This window comes from Oryctolagus cuniculus, chromosome 4, assembly GCF_051225735.1.
Source record: "Oryctolagus cuniculus isolate XC-2025 breed Fujian yellow rabbit chromosome 4, ASM5122573v1, whole genome shotgun sequence".
Taxonomy (NCBI): Eukaryota; Metazoa; Chordata; class Mammalia; order Lagomorpha; family Leporidae; genus Oryctolagus; species Oryctolagus cuniculus.
The window spans coordinates 144380001-144399433 of record NC_142870.1 but is presented as its reverse complement, the minus strand read 5'-3'; the positions used below and the strand labels follow the sequence as shown (position 1 = coordinate 144399433).

General features: G+C 42.5%; 1 long non-coding RNA gene across 1 annotated transcript in view; it reads left to right on the top strand.

Moving 5' to 3' along the window:
• The first annotated feature begins 9038 nt into the window (after positions 1–9038).
• Positions 9039–19433, top strand: part of LOC149127153 (uncharacterized) — a 47422-nt gene continuing 37027 nt past the window's right edge. Inside the window, exon 1 of the long non-coding RNA XR_016233275.1 lies at positions 9039–9224. This is a non-coding gene — a long non-coding RNA (uncharacterized LOC149127153). The remainder of the gene's footprint in view (positions 9225–19433) is intronic.

The following is a 19433-nucleotide window of genomic DNA, read 5'->3' as shown; positions in this document are numbered from 1 at the left end:
TGGTATTGCATTGAATCTGTAAATTGCTTTTGGGAGAATGGACATTTTGATGATATTGATTCTTCCAATCCATGAGCATGGAAGATTCTTCCATTTTTTGGTATCCTATTCTATTTCTTTCTTTAAGGTTTTGTAATTTTCATCGTAGAGATCTTTAACGTCCTTGGTTAAGTTTATTCCAAGGTATTTGATTGTTTTTGTAGCTATTGTGAATGGGATTGATCTTAGAAGTTCTTCCTCAGCCATGGTATTGCCTGTGTATACAAAGGCTGTTGATTTTTGTGCATTGATTTATATCCTGCTACTTTGCCAAAATCTTCTATGAGTTCCAATAGTCTCTTAGTAGAGTTCTTAGGATCCCCTAAATAAAGAATCACATCATCTGCAAAGAGGGATAGTTTGACTTATTCCTTCCCAATTTGTATCCCTTTCATTTCTTTTTCTTGCCTAATACCTCTGGCTAAAACTTCCAGAACTATATTGAATAGCAGTGGTGAGAGTGGGCATCCCTGTCTGGTACCAGATCTCAGTGGAAATGCTTCCAACTTTTCCCCATTCAATAGGATGTTGGCCATGGGTTTTTCATAAATTGCTTTGATTGTATTGAGGAATGTTCCTTCCAGTTTGCTTAGAGTTTTCATCATGAAAAGGTGTTGTATTTTATGAAATGCTTTCTCTGCATCTATTGAGATAATCATATGGTTTTTCTTCTGCAGTCTGTTAATGTGGTTTATCACGTTGATTGTTTTGCAAACACTGAACCATCCCTGCATACCAGGGATAATTCCCACTTGGTCTGGGTGCATGATCTTTCTGATGTGTTGTTGCATTCTATTGGCCAGAATTTTATTGAGGATTTTTGCATCTATGTTCATCAGGGATATTGTTCTGTAATTCTCTTTCAATGCTGCATCTTTTTCCAGCTTAGGAATTAAGGTGATGCTGGCTTCATAAAAAGAATATGGGAGGATTCCCTCTTTTTTGATTGTTCTGAATAGTTTGAGAAGAATTGGAGTTAGTTCTTCTTTAAATGTCTGGTAGAATTCAGCAGTGAATCCATTTGGTCCTGGGCTTTTCTTTGTTGGGAGTGCCTTTATTACTATTTCAATTTCTGTCTCAGTTATGGGTCTGTTTAGGTTTTCTATGTCTTCCTGGTTCAATTTAGGTAGGTTGCATGTGTCCAGGAATCTATGCATTTCTAATAGCTTTCCCTGTTTGCTGGCATACAAGTCCTTGTAGTAATTTCTGATGATTCTTTTTATTTCTGTGGTGTCTGTTGTTACGTTTCCTTTTTCATCTCTGATTTTATTGATTTGGGTCTTTTCTCTTCTTTTTTTAGTTAGTTGGGCCAATGGGGTGTCAATTTTGTTTATTTTTTCAAAAAACCAGCTCCTCGTTTGGCTGATTTTTGTAATTTTTTTTTTTTGGATTCAATCCTGTTGATTTCTTCTCTGATTTTAATTATTTTTCTTCTTCTACTAGATTGGGGTCTGGTTTGCTGCAGATTTTCTAGATCCTTGAGATGAATTGAAAACTCATTTATTTGGTGCCTTTCCAATTTCTTGATGTAGGCACCTATTGATATAAACTTTCCTCTTAACACTGCTTTTGCTGTATCCCATAAGTTTTGGTATGTTGTGCTGTTATCCTCATTTACTTCCTGAAAGTTTTTGATTTCTCTTTTGATTTCTTCTATGACCCACTGTTCATTCAGGAGCATGTTGTTCAATCTCCATGTGTTTGCATATGCTCTAGGGATTCCTGAGTTGCTAATTTCCAACTTCATTCCTTTATGGTCTGAGAAGCCGCATCGTATGATTCTAATTCTTTTGAATTTGCTGAGACTTGTTTTATGGCCTAGTATGTGGTCAATCCTAGAGAAGGTTCCATGTACTGCTGAGAAGAATGTAAATGCTTTCTGTGTAGGATGAAAAGTTCTGTAGATATCTGTTAGATCCATTTGGGCTATAGTGTCGTTTAAATCTGCTGTCTCCTTGTTGATCTTCTGTCCTGTTGATCTGTCTATTTCTGAGAGTGGAGTATTGAAGTCCCCCAGTAGTATTGTATTGGAGTCTAAGTCTCCCTTTAAGTCCCTTAACAAATCTTTTAAATAAACCGGTGCCCTGTAGTTAGATGCATATACATTGATAATCGTTATATCTTCCTGTTGAATTGATCCCTTAATCATTATATAGTGCCCCTCTTTGTCTCTCTTAACGGTTTTTGTGGTAAAGTTTATGTTGTCTGATATTAAGATGGCTACGCCTGCTCTTTTTTCATTTCTGTTGGCATGGTATATCTTTTTCTAGCCTTTCACTTTCAGTCTGTATGCATTTTTGTTGGAAAGATGTGTTTCTTGTAAGCAGCAAATAGATGGGTTTTGTTCCTTAACCCAATCAGCCAATCTGTGTCTTTTAACTGGACAGTTCTGGCCATTAACGTTCAATGTGACTATTGATAAGTAGTAACTTTGCCCTGCCATTTGCCAAAGATATTTTCTAATATATGCTTTGAATTCCCTGTGATCGTATCCTGTGAGGTTTCCTTCCTTTACCTTCTTTCATATTGATCACCGTGTTTCTGTTTCTGTGTGTAACACATCTTTAAGCATCTTTTGCAGGGCTGGACGAGTGGCGACAAATTCTTTCAATTTTTGTTTGCTATGAAAGGTCTTTATTTCACCTTCATTCACAAATGAGAGCTTTTCAGGATATAATATTCTGGGCTGGAAGTTTTTCTCTCTTAGTACCTGGGCTATATCTCGCCATTCCCTTCTAGCTGCAGGTTTCTGATGAGAAGTCTGCTGTGAGTCTAATTGGAGATCCTCTGAGAGTAATCTGATGTTTCTCTCTTGCACATTTTAGAATCTTTTCTTTATGTTTCACTGTGGTGAGTTTGATTACAACGTGTTGTGGTGAGGACCTCTTTTGGTAATGTTTACTAGGGGTTCTATGAGCTTCCTGTACTAGGAGTCTCTGTCCTTCTCCAAACCCTGGAAGTTCTCTGCAAGTATCTCACTAAAAAGGCCTTCTAATCCTTTCTGTCTCTCTCCATGCCTTGAGGAACTCCTAGAACCTGAATGTTGGATTTTTTAATAGTATCCTGTAAATTCCCAACAATATTTTTTAGATTTTTAATTTCCTCTTCTTTTCTTTGGTTTGACTGTATATTTTCCTGTTTTCTGTCTTCTAAGTCCGATATTCTCTCTTCTGTTTCACTGACTCTGTTTTTATGGCTCTCTAATGTGTTTGTCATTTGATCTATTGAGTTCTTCATTTCATTTTGATTTCGCTTCACTATAACACTTTCCTGTTCTACTAGTTTCTGCATTTCATTCTGATTCCTCCTTAAGATTTCATTTTCTTGAAGGAGATTTTCTATCCGTCCAGTAAGGAATTCCGTACCTCAAGCATTTGTTTTGAAAACTTCTAATTGTTCTTATCATAAATTTTTTGAAATCCGTATCTTGCATTTCTTCCATCTCATCATTTTCATAATCTTGGCTTGGGGTGTCTTGTTCATTTGGGGGTGTCATAATGTCTTCCTTGTTCTTGTTTCCTTGCGTTTGTTGCTTGGCATTGTGGAGATATCTTTGGATTGTTCTTCCCTCGCTGTGGTGTTTTTTCTTGTTATACTATGACTGTATTAAGTGGACTGTCTGCTTTTGATGGAGCCTTAGAGGGTTGAGATGGGTGTGGCCTGATAGCTCTGTTTGGTTCCTCAGGGTTAAGGGTGTGCCAAAGGTGACACTCCCAGGTTAGGCATGGTAAATCTCTTTCTTTCTTTCTTTCTTTCTTTCTTTCTTTCTTTCTTTCTTTCTTTCTTTCTTTCTTTCTTTCTTTCTTTCCTTCTTTCCTTCTTTCCTTCTTTCCTTCTTTCCTTCTTTCCTTCTTTCCTTCTTCTTTCCTTCTTCTTTCCTTCTTCTTTCCTTCTTTCTTTCTTTGATTCAAAAGGGAAGTAATTCCGCACAGCTGAATGGAATTGGATGTAGTTAGCAGGCAAATGATATACCCACAGGAGCCAGAGATCGGAAGCTCTTTCCCAAGGACCACACAGGGAATCTGTTCTGCCCTCAGTGTGGGTTCAAATTCTCCTGCAGTCTCCCACTGGGTTGCCAAGGTTACTGAATTGTAGTGTCTCTGGAGAGTACTCACGTGAATTCTGTGAGTTCTCTCCCCACCATCTCTTTTTTCACAGTCTCAGTTCATTAGCACCACACATTCAGTAGGTCCTAATCTCCTGTTATTTCACCCATCCCCCCAGTCAGGTTTTTCTGCTAGGCTGAGGGCGGGTACAGACCTGAGGTCACCCTGCTTATGACGTATGTCCAAAATGGCGCCTGCTCTTTATCTTGCCCGCCTTTGAGAGGTGAGTGGAGAGAGAGAAACTCGTGTCCGTATCGGTCACTTTTTTTTTTTCCCTTTCTTCTAGTTAGCCTGGTGAACTTTTCCCCACGGGGTTTCAAGCCTCGTTCCCTCTAGTCTCCTCTTTCCGCTTGCCCGCTGGTGTCTCGGGCTGTTGAGGTTCGACTCACCTCGCATTCTAGTGCTGGTGTGTTGATTCTGCCGCTGGTGTCCTGAATTGTGGGCTCCCACGCTCTCCACGAAGGTCCACTGTGAATCACTAGTTCCGGAAGAGTTTCCTCTGCTGTTTCTTCCCCTACTCTTCCTTGAACCTGCAGTATCTCCACTTTTATTAAACTGTCTCTTCCCGGACTATCAGTGTGCTCCCTTCCTATTCCACCATCTTGCTGCTCTCTGCCATCTTCTCCTTTTTAAACAGAGAAAATATTGAAATGAAAGAGAAAGAAATGTGCTATCAAGGTTAAAAATGTTTAAGGAAAAGATATTGGGGAAAAATAGCCTTCCCAGGGAAAGATGGAGTCAAGCTTAGTACCGGACTCAAAAAATGTGTTGAATTTGGACTCCAACATTAATTGTGGGCTTTAAAATTTTTTTTTTTGTGCGATAACTGCATAGAAAGTCCAGATAAATGTTGCTGAAAGATCAATGGGCTGGAAGCCAGGAGAACTAAGACAACCTTGCTTGAACCAATGCCACATGTGTGCTCTTGAACAGGTGCCTTAACCTCTTAAAGAAGGTGGTGGATACTCATTGAAAAAGTCTAGCTGAATAGATAACCAATGAGTTGATTCCCTCTCTCTCTCTCTCTCCCCCCCTTTCCCTCTCTCCCTCTCCCTCTCTCTCCCTCTCTCATCTAAATCTATCTGCCTGTGTATGTATCTATCTGTGTATCATGTAGATTTCTTACTGGGTTTTCAAGAGTTGCACATAAATCTAGAAACCTATAAGATAAAACAGTAAAATATAACTTGAAAAATTTGGAGGGGGAAAGATATAACTTGGAAACATAATGTAAATACATGGGTCAGAAGACCCAACTCAGAGCTCAGTAGGTTTGGCTGTGAGCTTTCTGGCAGGTAAAGGAGAAAAAACAAAAACCAGAAAATCACCTGGCTTATATGTAACATCTGTGAGCATTACAAATACCTGTACTAGTTCCTTGGTGGTGGTGGGGTGACCAAAGTTTTTCTACAAATAGGTTCTAAAAGGAAATTCCTCATAGGGAGTATGGAAGAGTAGAAGGGAGGAGTGTTGGGTGGAAGCACTTTGCAGGTCAATGCAATGAAAGACAAGAGCTTAAGGGCAGTGTAAAGCTGTATTTGTATAAAACTTAGCTAAGTTCAGAAAGTAGGAGCACTTTAAACAGATAGTAACATGAGGCAGCCATGGGCTGACATCACAGGGAATAAATTTTTCTAGAGAGATTCCCATGTTGGAACAATGGCTTGGGTTCTTGAGCTGCTTGTGGTGAAATCATTGACAAAATGAGGAATGCTCCTGGCTGCTGATCAGCACATCTGTCTATGTGAACAAGGCTGGGAGAACACACCTTCACCCACCCTTTGCACACTCTACTTCAATTGGATCTGCCAGAAGCAGTCCTATGTGGCAGGCCTGGCATGAGTCCCAACTTGGGACCTTGGCTGCCTCATCACAGCCAGACTGGACTCAGAAGGTGGAAAAGGGGAGGCTGTCTGGTCAAAATTGCTTTCTGGAGTGGGGCATGACAAATTGGCTCTTTTTAAAAAAAGATTTATGTATTTGAAAGTCAGAGTTATACAGAGAGAGAAGAGGCAGAGAGAGAGAGAGAGAGAGAGAGAGAGAGAGAGGTCTTCCATCCAATGGTTCATTCCTCAATTGGCTGCAACAGCCAGAGCTGAGCTGATCCGAAGCCATGAGCCAGGAGCTTCCCCTGGGTCTCCCACATGGGTGCAGGGGCCCAAGGTCTTGGGCCATCTTCTACTGCTTGCCCAGGCCGTAGCAGAGAGCTGGATTGGAAGTGGAGCAGCCAGGTCTCAAACTGGCGCCCATATGGGATGCTGGCCCTGCAGGTGGTGACTTTAACTACTTCATCACAGCACCAGCCCCCAAACTGGTTCTTCGAACCTGTGACTTTGATGGTTTCTGGGAGCAGCTATGGTAACACGAGTGAGAAATCATCCTTACAGGCTTCCCTTCCATGCTGTCCCCACCGGGAGTGAGCGAGAAAAAGGCTTCCTCAGGGGGTGTCTGGGGTCCCTGTGTCGCGCTTTGGGTGACTATAGGAGCAGTACTTCCTGGGCAAGCACATGGACTGAAGATGTTGGTGACCTCCATGGGGATGTGGCTCTCAGCAGACCTATCAGAGAAGCATGACCACACCATTCCTTCTCCAGTGTTGGCTAAATGATCGATCGTGGCTAAATGGGGTTAGATTTATTAAGGGAGCTAGCAGAGTCTCTCCTAACAGCTTTAATTTACCTCCGCATCAATGAAGCTGACTTTGGAGTTGACAATACAGATGGGAGAGAGAATACAGCTTATGGTTCTGCTTTATTTGCAGTAATCTGTACAAGGGATGTCCCAGTTCCAACCCCACTCTCTTGGGAGAGTCCTAAGAAGGAGATATAAAGAGACAATGTAACATTCAAGAGGAGGATGAAAGTTGAAATAGCTATAACTTAAAATTGTCTGATTTTTATTCAGATGCACTATATTACAAAGAAATAGCGACAGTCTAATGGATATCCAAATATTATCATCATGGGTAGAGTAATGGCGTGAAAAAAACAGAGCAGACTCATTACATATGTTAGAAAATAGTGGGAGAGTTACATAGTACAGTGTGCTACTATTTCATCAAGGAGCAGATCTACAGTTGCTTAATTCTGGCATACAATCATGTGACTTCCAGTTGCCATTGCATCTTTTATATATACTTGATCTCCTCAGATTGAAAGTTTGTTGAGGACAGGAGCAGTGTATTCAAAGCAAGTTGGATTTTATTATTTCCTTATATGTCCCTTAGACTGAATTTATGCACAATTGAGTCCCAATTTTCACATGTATCAAGTGGGATTTTCAATAATGTTGTCATTCTTCCATTAATTTTTATCTCAAAATTAATTTTATGAAAATACTGGTTTTTCTTCAGAAATATTACATATTATTAATTTATTATTGATTGGAAGAGGGAAAACTTTTGTCCATAGGTAGAAAGAACAAATTCAAAACTGAAAAGGTGCAACTGTATCTTGGTTAGCAATTACATTAGAATTGGGGTAGCTGTATAAAAATTAATCACATAGAAAAATTTAACAATAACCAGTTTCCATTTCTTTCAAGTGGCAGGCATTTTATGTGCAATATCTTATTTCATACAATTTGTAATAGGATATATTACCATATTTGTTTTAAAATGTGGAAATAAATTTGGGCAGATTAATAGCTTGTGTTGAAATTCAGGTCCAGTTCTGAGAGCCAGCCCCATCTAGGAGTCACCTCACCTCCCATTTACACCGTGAGAAGGCATGTGGGAGTGTTTGTGTCTCCTGGCCTGGAGTCTTCCCTGGATCAGTCAGACAGGCCAGTCCTCACTATGGCGAAGATCATGGTGACAATCACGTTCCACATCTCAGAGGCTGAAAACAAGTCGGCGCCCATTTTTGCTCATGCTCCATATCAGTTCTGCTTCATGGTGTCCTTATTTCATGGTCGCCTTCTCTGGAGGGTACCAATCTTCAGGCAGGGGGAAGGGACAACATGGAGAATGTATATGGGGAAGGCACACTGGCTCTTAATGTTCATGTTTCATTGGCCCAAGCCAGTCATTGGGCCACACTGCACTCCCCAGTGCTAGGGAAGCATCATCCTACTGTGTGCCTGGGAGCAGAGTCCCCCAGATCTCTCTCTTCTTCCCAAATTGCCTTCTGGGTGAAATACACATGCTCAATCAAGTCTTTGTGTGTGATGGGCGTTTAGACTCCTAGTTAAGTTGTGGGCTAAGAAAGCCAAGTACCCTATCAGAGTGCCTGGGTTTGACATCTTGCTCTGCCGCTGATTCCAGCTTCCTGCTAATGCAGACCCTGGGAGCTGGGGGCAGTGCAGGGGGCAGTGTTGATGGCTCAAGTGATTAGGTTCCTGCCGCTCATGTGGGAGACCTGGGCTGAGTTCCTACCTTCTGACTTGGGCTCGGTCCAGCCCCAGCCTGTGTGGACATTTTGGGAGTGCCCAGCGTGTGTGGTCTCTCTCTGTCTTTCTCTGCATCTCAAACAAAAACACAAACAAGAAACAAACCAACAAATAAACCTTTTCATGTATATTGTGACCTTGGGTAGCACATTTAGTTGTATGGCTTTGAGCAAATTATCTAATAATTCTATATAATAACACAACAGAGTTGTTGTGAAGATTAAATGAGAAAACTCTCTCTTTTCTCTGAAAAAAAAAAAAACAGAACTGAGGACACACTGTATATATAATTTTACATTCTGCTTTTAAAGTTAATGTTATTGCATAAACATTTCCTCAAGTTATTATAAAGTCCTTGTAGGTATTCTTATTATAGTAGAATAATATTACAGGACACATTCTAAAAAAGGGTATACATTTCTATATAAAAGGACATTTTGCATTTGTAAGATGTTCCCAATTTTCAGTGGCTCCTTATCATCCAAATAGGTGCCACTTCATTAAAGGAAGAAATGGGAGCCCAGGACAGAATTGCCCCCAACCGCTCCCCGGTGAGATGAATCGAAGTCCCCACTGAGGAAGACAGGCTCCGGCACACACTCGCTTCTCCAAATAAAGATTGCAGAGGACCTCTCCCCAAAGACGTGGAGTGCTCAGCGCTGTTTTGTAGGTCAAGGAGAAAGCCCTAAGGTAGGTGTAAAAAAATTGTATTCACCAAAGGAAACAGATAAATTGAAACTACTGCATAGAAAACACTTGGTCACTGCAGCTTGAATATTAGTGACCTGGTAAGGAATACAGGGAAGACAGTAATCCTGAAAAAGTTCAGAAGATCAAGAATATAAGGGAAGAAATGAGCACACTTCAGTTTCCTGGCCATGCCTGACACTATGGGCTGCCTGTCTGGAAACCTATGAGAGCCAGTTCCTTAAAAACACAATATTTATCAATGCAATTTTTTTCAAAAGATTTGTTTATTTATTTGAAAGGCAAAGTTAGAGAGAAAGGAAGAGAGGGAGAGAAAGAGACTGAGATCTTCCATCTGCTGGTTCACTCTCCAAATGGCCTCAGTGGTCAAGGCTGAGTCAGGCCTCAGCCAGGAGCTTGGAACTCCACCTGGGTTTCCCACACGGCTGGCAGGGGCCCAAGCACTCGGACCATCTTCTGCTGCCTTCCCAGATGCATTATAGGGAGCTGGATTGGAAGTGGAGCAGCTGAGACTGGAAACTAGTGCTCCTATGGGGTGTTTGCACTGGCGGCGGCTTAACCTGCTGTGCCACAACACCAGCCACCCATCTTCTTTTTGTAGTATATTTTTCTGGTCTTAACTGTTTCCTGACCCTAATCTTTAACATGGAAGAAATCTTGGAGCTAGAGGGGGTAAAAAACTTTCCATTTGCTTGTTTATTTTACACACTCACTCACGAAGGTTTAGTGACAGGTCATCTGCTGAGGGAGGCCGAGGCTCAGTCCTGGCCTTTGATGTTCACTGTACAGAGATGACATACAGGCACCCAACCTGCTCCACAGTGACTGGTGTACTCCTGGGCACTGTGAGAACCCAGGCAAGGACACCGTGACCAGCTGGGCAGGCAAGGCTCCCAAGGAGGTGGCAGTGAGGCTGAGACTTGAAGACCAGAAGTTGTGAGCACTCCCTATGACAGGCCCAGCGGCCAGTGGGAGATCCCAACCTGGGCTTAATTGAGTATTGTGGAGTACCTTGAGCTGGCCCAGGCTGGGGACTGAGTTGGGCAGCAGGTGGTTTTTTTTAAAAAAATTTTAAATGGATTTCTAACGCTCTAACACATATTCCCATAGTCTTTTTTTTTTTTTCTTTATTTGACAGGTAGAGTTAGACAGTGTGAGAGAGAGACAAAGAGAAAGGTCTTCCTTCCATTGGTTCACCCCACAAATGGCCGCTACAGCCAGAACTACGTCGATTCAAAGCCAGGAGCCAGGTGCTTCCTCCTGGTCTCCCATGCGGGTACAGGGGCTCAAGCACTTGGGCCATCCTCCACTGCCCTACCAGGCCACAGCAGAGAGCTGGACTGGGAGAGGAGCAACCAGGACTAGAACTCGACACCCATATGGGATGCTGGCGCCGCAGGCAGAGGATTAACCAAGTGAGCCACGGCACCGGCCCCCAAGCAGGTGGTTTTAACCATCAGCTCCAATGACACTGCACTTAGGGCCAATAGTATTTTCAAGGGTCTTCAAAATGTTCCCCATTTGAAATTCAAACAAACAAAATAGCCTAATCACAACTAATGATTATTTTATATAATTTATATATAATTATACATTTGTACAAAACTTATACAAAACTACACACTTGTACATGGTATATATGGTTTATCATGATGCTCTGCAGTCTTGCACATGCTGGGCACAATGAGGAAGCTGTGTTGTAAGCCACTGGCCTGCTGCTCAAAAACCAGAAGCAGCATCGCCCAGGAGGTGCAAGAGTAGGGTCGGAGCTCAGCTCTTCACTGGGAACTAGGAGACTTTGGACAAGTTACTGCTCTGAACACTCATTTTTCTCTTCTAACCAGAGAGGTAATGCTGTCCATGCTGTCTGCCTTAGAGCATGGCTGTGAAACCAACCAGATGACAAATGGTGGTGTGCTGCAGACACGCGCCGTCTCACCTCGCTCCCTCTCCGGTCCTGACTCTCAGGCAGGTGGTTCTGCTCACAGCAGAACTCTGATGGATGCCTGGCCTCCCTGTCGACAGCTTCATCTCCCTGAACAAGGAGGGAGCAGCACAGGGGATGGTTATTCTGGATTCAATCCTGGCTGACCAGCGAGAGCAGGTTGGTGGTGAGAAAGAGATGTATAGGGGATTTAGTTCACAAGGCATTTCACACACATCATCTCGCTTGGCTCTCCCAACAGCCCAGTGAGGAAATTGAGGTCTACTTGAAATTAACATCAATGGGCTGAGGAGCCACGGCTGGAGCCCAGGTGTCCTTTTTCCACATTTTGTGCTTCTTCCTGAGTGCTCCCTGGAAGTCCCTAAGAGGGAAGGAAAAGAGCTAGGTGAAATGACCATGACGGATGAAGACACGTCCCATCAGCCTACAAGTCCCAGGCACTGACAGATCCTTTCTTTTTTCTTTTTGATGCAGGCATGGGAATGGAGGGGTGTTGGTGATAAATCCAAGAAAGGAAAAGCTCAGTCTTTTTCCTTTGCTGGCAAAAGGAGTCTCCTGGGGAACTGGAAGTGGAAGAGTCCAAAGACTAGAACCTGAGGTGTTATCTTTACCCAGGGAGGGTGAGGAGCTGGGAGACATCCAGGTCGGACTTTCTTGAGCCCCAATCTTGGTGTTTCTATAGTTGTATGGCCTTGGGCCTGCCACTTAGCTTCTTAAATCTTCAGTTTTGTCATCTATAAAGTGGAAGGAAAAGAGCTTTGCTGTGGGAAATAAATGAAATTGTACATGTCAAAATACTATCTCAGTGCCTGGCACATGACAGGTGCTCAGTAAGAGAACACTATCCCTTTTCCCATGTAGCTGAACTGGGTCTGGCAGAGACCCTGTGCCATTGACTCAGTGTTTGTGTTTCTCCAAATTAATTCATTTACTGAAATCCCAATCCCCAGTGTGCTGGTATTTGGGGGTGGAGCCTTTGGGGATGGCTAGGTCATAAGTGGAACCTGTATGAATGAGATTCCCACCCTTATGCTGGGGGCCTCCGAGGTGCAGTGTGAGGATACAATGAGAAGCCACCCATCTGTGAACCAGGAAGGGGCCCTCACCAGTCACCAAGTCTGCCAGCACCTTGAGCTTGGACTTCCTAGCTGCAGAACAGGGAGGGGAAATTTCTGTTGTTTAAGCTGTGGCATTTTGGTTAGAGCAGCCTGAAGGACCAGGACACCCTGCTGGGCGTGCACTAGGACTAGGAGCCACACATTCCTCACCTCCCAGCGGCTGGCTTGACCACCTCTGAGGATTTTCTGAGAAACAGTCTTTATTCCATTTCTCGCCTTCCTCTGCCCTGCTCCCCTCACACCCCAGGATGCAAACCATGCACACTGGCTCATGCATGCTCTTCTGCCATGGCCATCCTTGTCTCCACAGCCTCCCCCCACCCTCATGGCAGGTTAACAGGTGAGACACCTGGGTTCAAATCCTTGCCCTACTATTTATGAGCTGTATGGCTTTAGGAGAGTAATCTAACTGCTTTATTTCTCAGTTCCTCATCAATAAAAATAGTGCAGTAATACAACATAGATCTGGGCTAGTTTTTAAATGAATTAATACACATAACACATAACATAGTGCCTGACAACTATTCTGGTTGCCACAGTTTGTTGGCTGATTTTCCTGCTCCTGGTCTCTGTCCTCCACAATTAATCAAGCCATACTTACTGGAATAAACTTGAAAAACTGGCTTCTGCCCCATATTCCTCTTGCCTGGCTAAAGAGTGGCGTCCCGCTTATTGCCTGGAGGCAGGATGCCAGGCTGCTTGTCTGGCAAACAGAGACCCCCACCGCCCTCCCATCTCACTGCCTCACTCTGGCCATCCCCACCATCCAGACTTCCTGCCTGCTCTCCCTCCAGCTCTCTCCTGAGAGCACATGTCCTGGGCTCATAGTGAGTGTTCCCAAGACTCCATGCTTGGCTCACCTTTCTTCCTCCTCTCACTCCTGATCAGGGAATTCAGCCGAACCTGTGGTTTCAATAGCTTTCCTTCCTTACTGACTTAATAAAAGTCTCTCTCTAATTTGATTTTTTGTGTGATTTTCACCATAAGTGAGTGAAAATATTTTTACCTTTTGCTTTTATATATAAATAAAATAGTGACTTACATTACACAATTTTTTATAACAAGGAAAGATAGATTTTTTTTTATTAGACAGGCAGAGTTAGACAGAGAGAGAGAGACAGAGAGAAAGGTCTTCCTTCCATTGGTTCACCCCCAAATGGCTGTTATGGCCGGCTTGTTGCGCTGATCTGAAGCCAGGATACAGGTGCTTCCTCCTGGTCTCCCATGTGGGTACAGGGGCCCAAGCACTTGGGCCATCCTCCACTGCCTTCCCTGGCCACTGCAGAGAGCTGGAGTGGAAGAAGAGCAACCGGGACTAGAACCCGGCGCCCATATGGGATGCTGGCGCCGCAGGTGGAGGATTAACCGAGCGAGCCACAGCGCCGGCCCCTATATTACACAATTTTCAAAGCTGATTTCAGGCACTTTGGGCAGTGCTACCATATTTCTGAAAGGTAGGAATTTGGGACAGATGTTTGGATAAGTGGTTAAGATGCTAGTTAAGGTGTCTACATCCCATATCAGAGAATATGGGTTTGATTCCTGCCTCTGTCTCCTGTTTCTACCAGCTTCCCACCAATGTAGTCCTCGGCAGGCAGCAGGTGATGGCTCAAGCAGTTGGGATCCTTCTCATGTGGGAATCTTGGTTTGAGTTCCTGGATCCTGGCTTCAACCTGGCCCATTTGGGTGCCAACTTTGGCCCAGTCCAGCCATTGAGGGCACTTGGCGAGTGAACCAGTGGAAGGGAGGGTTCTTCCTCTCTGTCATTTTTTTTCAGTTAAGCTCGATTCTTTTTAGGAACTTTGTCTTTCTTTCTTTCTTTTTCTTTTTTTTTTAAGATTTCTTTATCTGAAAGTCAGAATTAGAGAGAGAGAGAGAGATCTTACATCTGCTAGTCACTCCTTAGTGAACTGGGCTGGGCCAGTCCAAAGCCAGGAGCTGGGATCTTCTTCTAGGTCTCCCGCGTGGGTGCAGGGGCCCAAGCACTTGGACCATCCTCTGCTGCTTTTATCAGGCCACTAGCAGAGAGTTGGATAAGAAGTGGAGCAGTTGGGACACAAACTGGTGCCTTTATGGGATGTTGGCATCACAGGTGGAAACTGTACCTGCTACACCACAATGCCAACCTCTAGGATCCTTAAAAAGTAAGTAATAATGGAAGTCCTGATTGATTAATTGTTAAATACTCTGGGGAGAGAACTTATGCTAACACCTCAGTTGTTGATTGTCTTGTCCTTGGGCACTGGGGTCTCTGGGAGAAAGAGATTAAATAGTGGTGCTTGGAGGAGAAAGCATGTCGAAAGGTGAGATAGGCACCCGGTACCCCACTGTGCTTAGGAATGACCTGAGCTGGTCTCAAACAGGGAATCAGCACAGAGGGAAACTGTGAGGTGAGAGTGAAATGGTTGGCAAGGATGTTAGGTTGAAAAAGATGCTTTAGCAATTCGCAGAGTCTCAGGTTTAAACCCAGGGGCAGCACCTGCACAGGCTCAACTTAGAGTTTTCAAGGAGATGCATGCTCTGAAAAACACGAGGCTCTTCTGAGACTAAGAAAAGCATTCTATAAAAGTTCTTGGGTCTCAAGGAGAGGCACCAAGCTGGCAGAATAGGGAGGGAGCTTACTGCTCTAGTCTAGGGGAAGACAGTTAAAACGACATGGAGAGAGTGCAATCTAAGGGAAGCGTTAGAGAGAAAACAGCACAGAAACTCCATGCAAGTTAGAGGGACACTGTGAGTCTGTGAGTGGAGGGAGTAGATGCGCACAACTCAGGACCCCAGGAGTCGAGAGCCCCAGCACCAGGTTTGGAGAGTGAGGTGAGACGAGACTGCAGCAGCCCAAGCTACTGTTGATAAGGCTGTGGGAGTCCAGCTTGGAGCCCTGTGTGTACCTGCCAACCTAGAAGTAAAAAAAGGGGACACATTTCTCTCTTCCTGACCACCGGCATTGGTGTCCCATAACTAGCCAAGAGGGGGTGGGTACCATTTTGGATATACATAACAGCTGCACCAGCTCGTATTCCTGTGCCCAGCAACCAGCCAAGAGGAGATGGCTGAGTCTGGCTGGGAGAATTGAGAGGGGGCTGGGTGCCTTGTGTGCTGGGACTGTGAAAACACTGTGGCTGTATGGGAGGGTGCAGGGAGTGGCTGGGACTATGGGGTTCCCTACACTTGACATTCCCTGATTCTCTGGTGAGGATCTTTGTTGCAAGATCTGTGCTCGCTCCGAGTACTGCACAGATCCTTTGTGTGGTTCTTGTGGTAGCATTTATGAATATTGTACCCAGTGGGGCTAATGCATAGCATTGGTCTCCTTGGAGGAGAGGAGGTGAGTATGAGACTATGCCTACGGAGCTGAACAAAGCTCCCCTCTGATTAAAAAATAAAGGAGATTTACCTCGCCCAACTTAGGTGTCACTTTGGACACTCCCCTCACCCTGCAGCACTGAACAGAGCTCCCTGGCCATACCTAGCACACACCTCAGGGTATTCATTGAAAGAGCAGACACTCTACTAAGCCACAGAGCCACAGTCTAAGGATAAAAACCATCACAGAGAACAAAAACCCAACAAGTATCTCCACAAGTGCCTAAAAATAAATGTAGCAATTTGAGAAACAAGAATAAGGAAGACAACATGACACCCCCAAAAGAACACAAAACTTCAATACTAGAATGTGGAAATGAAGAGATTGAAGAAATGTCAGGAATGGAATTTAAAAAATTGATCATAGGATTACTTAGAAGTAATCACAAACAAATTCATGAATTACAGAAATGCATACAGAAATCCATGAATGAAAATTTTTATCATGAAATTGAGATTTTAAAGAGAAATCAAAATGAAATATTAGAAATGAAGAACTCAATAGGTCAACTTAGAAAATGTGGTGGGAAACCTTAACAACAGACTCAGTGAGGCAGAATAAAGAATATCTGAGTTAGAAGATAAATTTCTGGAAATTTTACAGTCATACAAAAAAATAAAAAGGAAGAAGAAGAAATTAGAAAACTCAACAATGTTAGAGATTTTTGGGATACTATCAAATGACCCAACATACAGGTCTTAGGAGTTCCTGAAGGTGTGGAAAGAGAGAATGGATTAGAAGGCCTTTTTAGCGAAATAATTACAGAGAAAGGGATGTCTAAGTACAGGAAGCACATAGAACTCCTAATAGACCTGACCAGAAAAGATCCTCACCATGACACATTGTAGTCAAACTCTCAACAATAAGGCATAAAGAAAAAATTCTAAAATACGCACAAGAGAAATGCCAGATTATTTTCAGAGGATCTCCAATTAGACTCACAGTGGACTTCTCATCAGAAACCCTACAGGCTAGGAGAGAATGGTGAGATACATTCTAAGTCTTAAAAGAAAAAAAACTGTCAATCCAGAATACTGTATGCTGTAAAGCTCTCATTTATGAATGAAGGTGAAATGAAGTCCTTCCATAACAAACAGAAATTGAAAGAATTTGTCACCACTTGTCCAGCCTTACAAAAGATGCTTAAGGATGTGCTACACCCAGAAACACTGAAACTTGGTCATCACTATGAAAGAAGGTGGAGGCAGAAAATCTCCCAGTAAAATAAAAAGGGAATCCAAAGTAAACAATAGGAATATTCATGGGAAAATGGCAGGGCAGTCACTACTTATCAATAGTCACCTTGAGTATAAGTGGCCTCAATTTTGCAGTTAAAAGATCCAGACTGACAGAATGGATTAAAAAACAAGACCTATCTATTTGCTGCCTACAAGAAACACATCTCACCAACAAATATACATGCAGACTGAAAGTGAAAGGATAAAAAAAAAAGATATTCCATGCTAACAGAAACCAAAAAAGAGCTGGTATAGCCATCCTAACATCAGACAAAATAGACTTTAACACAAAACCTGTTAAAAGAGACAAAGAAGGGCACTATGCATTGATTAAGGGATCAATTCAACACGAAGATGTGGCTATAATAAATGTATACCACCTAATTACAGGGCACCTGGCTATTTAAAAGAAATGTTAATGGATCTAAAGGAAGACATAGACTCCCATACAATACTAATGGGGGACTTCAATACCCCACTTTCAGAATGGACAGATCAATCAGACAGAAAATCAGCAACTGGAACAACAGTTAATCGACACTATAGACCAAATGGACTTAACGGATATCTACAGAACTTTTCATCCTACAGTTGCAGAATACACATTCTTCTCACTAGTGCATGGAGCTTTCTCTAGGATACACCACAGGCCAAGCCATAAAATACGTCTCAGCAAATTAAAAAAAAATCGAAATCATATCATGCATCTTCTCTGACCACAATGGAATGAAGCTGGAAATCAATAACTTAAGAATCTCTAGAACATACACAGACACATGGAAAATGAACAACATGCTCCTGAATGAATAGTGGGTCATAGAAGAACTCAAAAGAGAAATAAAAAAACTGTTGAGGAACAGTTTTTTCCCCCCTCATACTATTTGTTGAACTCTTTACTTAGTATAATCTTCTGTGTATAAAGTTAATTGAAAATAGATATTAGCAAAAAATAAGAGTAGGAATAGGAGAGGGAGGAGGAATAAGGGTGGAAGTTGGGTTGGGAGAGTGGGTATAGTGGGAAGAATCACCATGTTCCTAAAGTTGTATTTATGGAATGTATGAAGTTTGTATAATACCTTAAATAAGATGCTTTTGGGAAAAAAAGAAAACAGTTCATGACTTGGGAGAGGGATTAAATATAATATTTTAAAGCTGTTATCATGGTAAAATAGATTAATTAAAAAAAAAGTCCACAGGTCTCATTTTTAGGAGTTTGTCTTAAAGAAACAATCAGAGATGTGGTCAAAGAATTGAATACATTTATATGTATTCATTGTAGTATTATATACATTAGTTAAAGAATCTGAAAATATCCTCAAGGGTAGGAATCTATCTCAGTGAAATATTAAACAGATTATCCTTGGCTTGAAATATTTTGTACTCATTTGAACCATATTTTAGAGAATATTTAATGACATAATAATATAATGTGAACTAAAAAATTAGGGCACATTAGTACATAATATTTATTAAATAATAAATTAGATGAGAGTGCCTGAAACAGCCTCCCACATTTCCAGTGAAAAACGTTTCACCTTTTTAAAAAAAATTAACAAAAATTTCAAGACACACAGACAGATAGACAGACAGACACTCAGAGAGAGCTTTCAGCTGCATTCACTCTCCAGATGACCTCATTGGCTGGGCTGAGCTGAAGTTGGGAGCTGGAAACTCAGTCCAGGTCTCCCGTGTGGTCAGTAGGGATGCAACTACTTGAATCATCATCTGTTGCATCCCAGGGTCTGTGTTGGTGGGAAGTTAGAACTGGGAACCAGAGCCAGGAATCCAACCCAGGAACTCTGCTATGGGATGAGGGCATCTTAACTGGCTCTGTAAATACTAAGCCAAACACCACATGTCCCAACTTCTCATCTGTCAGAAATATGATTGTGAAAAGTGTGTGAAATCAAACTTCAACATTGTGTAATATATGTTACAGTTTTAATTACTTTGTGAATGTAGAATATAGATAACATCTTATTAAGATATAAAAACCTGTCACCAAGTCCAAACTCCCATTACTCTATGTATTCAAAAATACATGATGGGAAAAAAGATTAGAAGGATGGGAGCTGGCGTTGTGATATAGCAGATAAAGCCGCAGCCTGTGATACTGGCATCCCATAGGGTGCTAGTTTGTGTCCTGGCTGTCCCACTTCCAATCCAGCTCCTTGCTAATGTGCCTGAGAAAGCAGTGGAGGATGGCCCAAGTGCTTGAGACCCTGTACCCATGTAGGAGACCTGGAAGAAGCTCCTGGCTCCTGGCCCAGCCCTGACTGTTGCCATTTGGGGAGTGAACCAGCAAATGGAAGATCTCTCTCTCTCTCTCTCTCTGTGTGTGTGTGTGTGTGTGTCTCCCTCCTTGTAGCTCTCTGTAACTCTGACTTTAAAATTAAAAAAATAAAATAAAGAAATATATTAGATGGTTAGCTCTTCATCTCTGGAGCTGAAATCATGGTAGCTTCAATTTCCACTTTTATATTTTAAATATTTTTTACAATAGACAAATTTTTCTAATTGGATTAA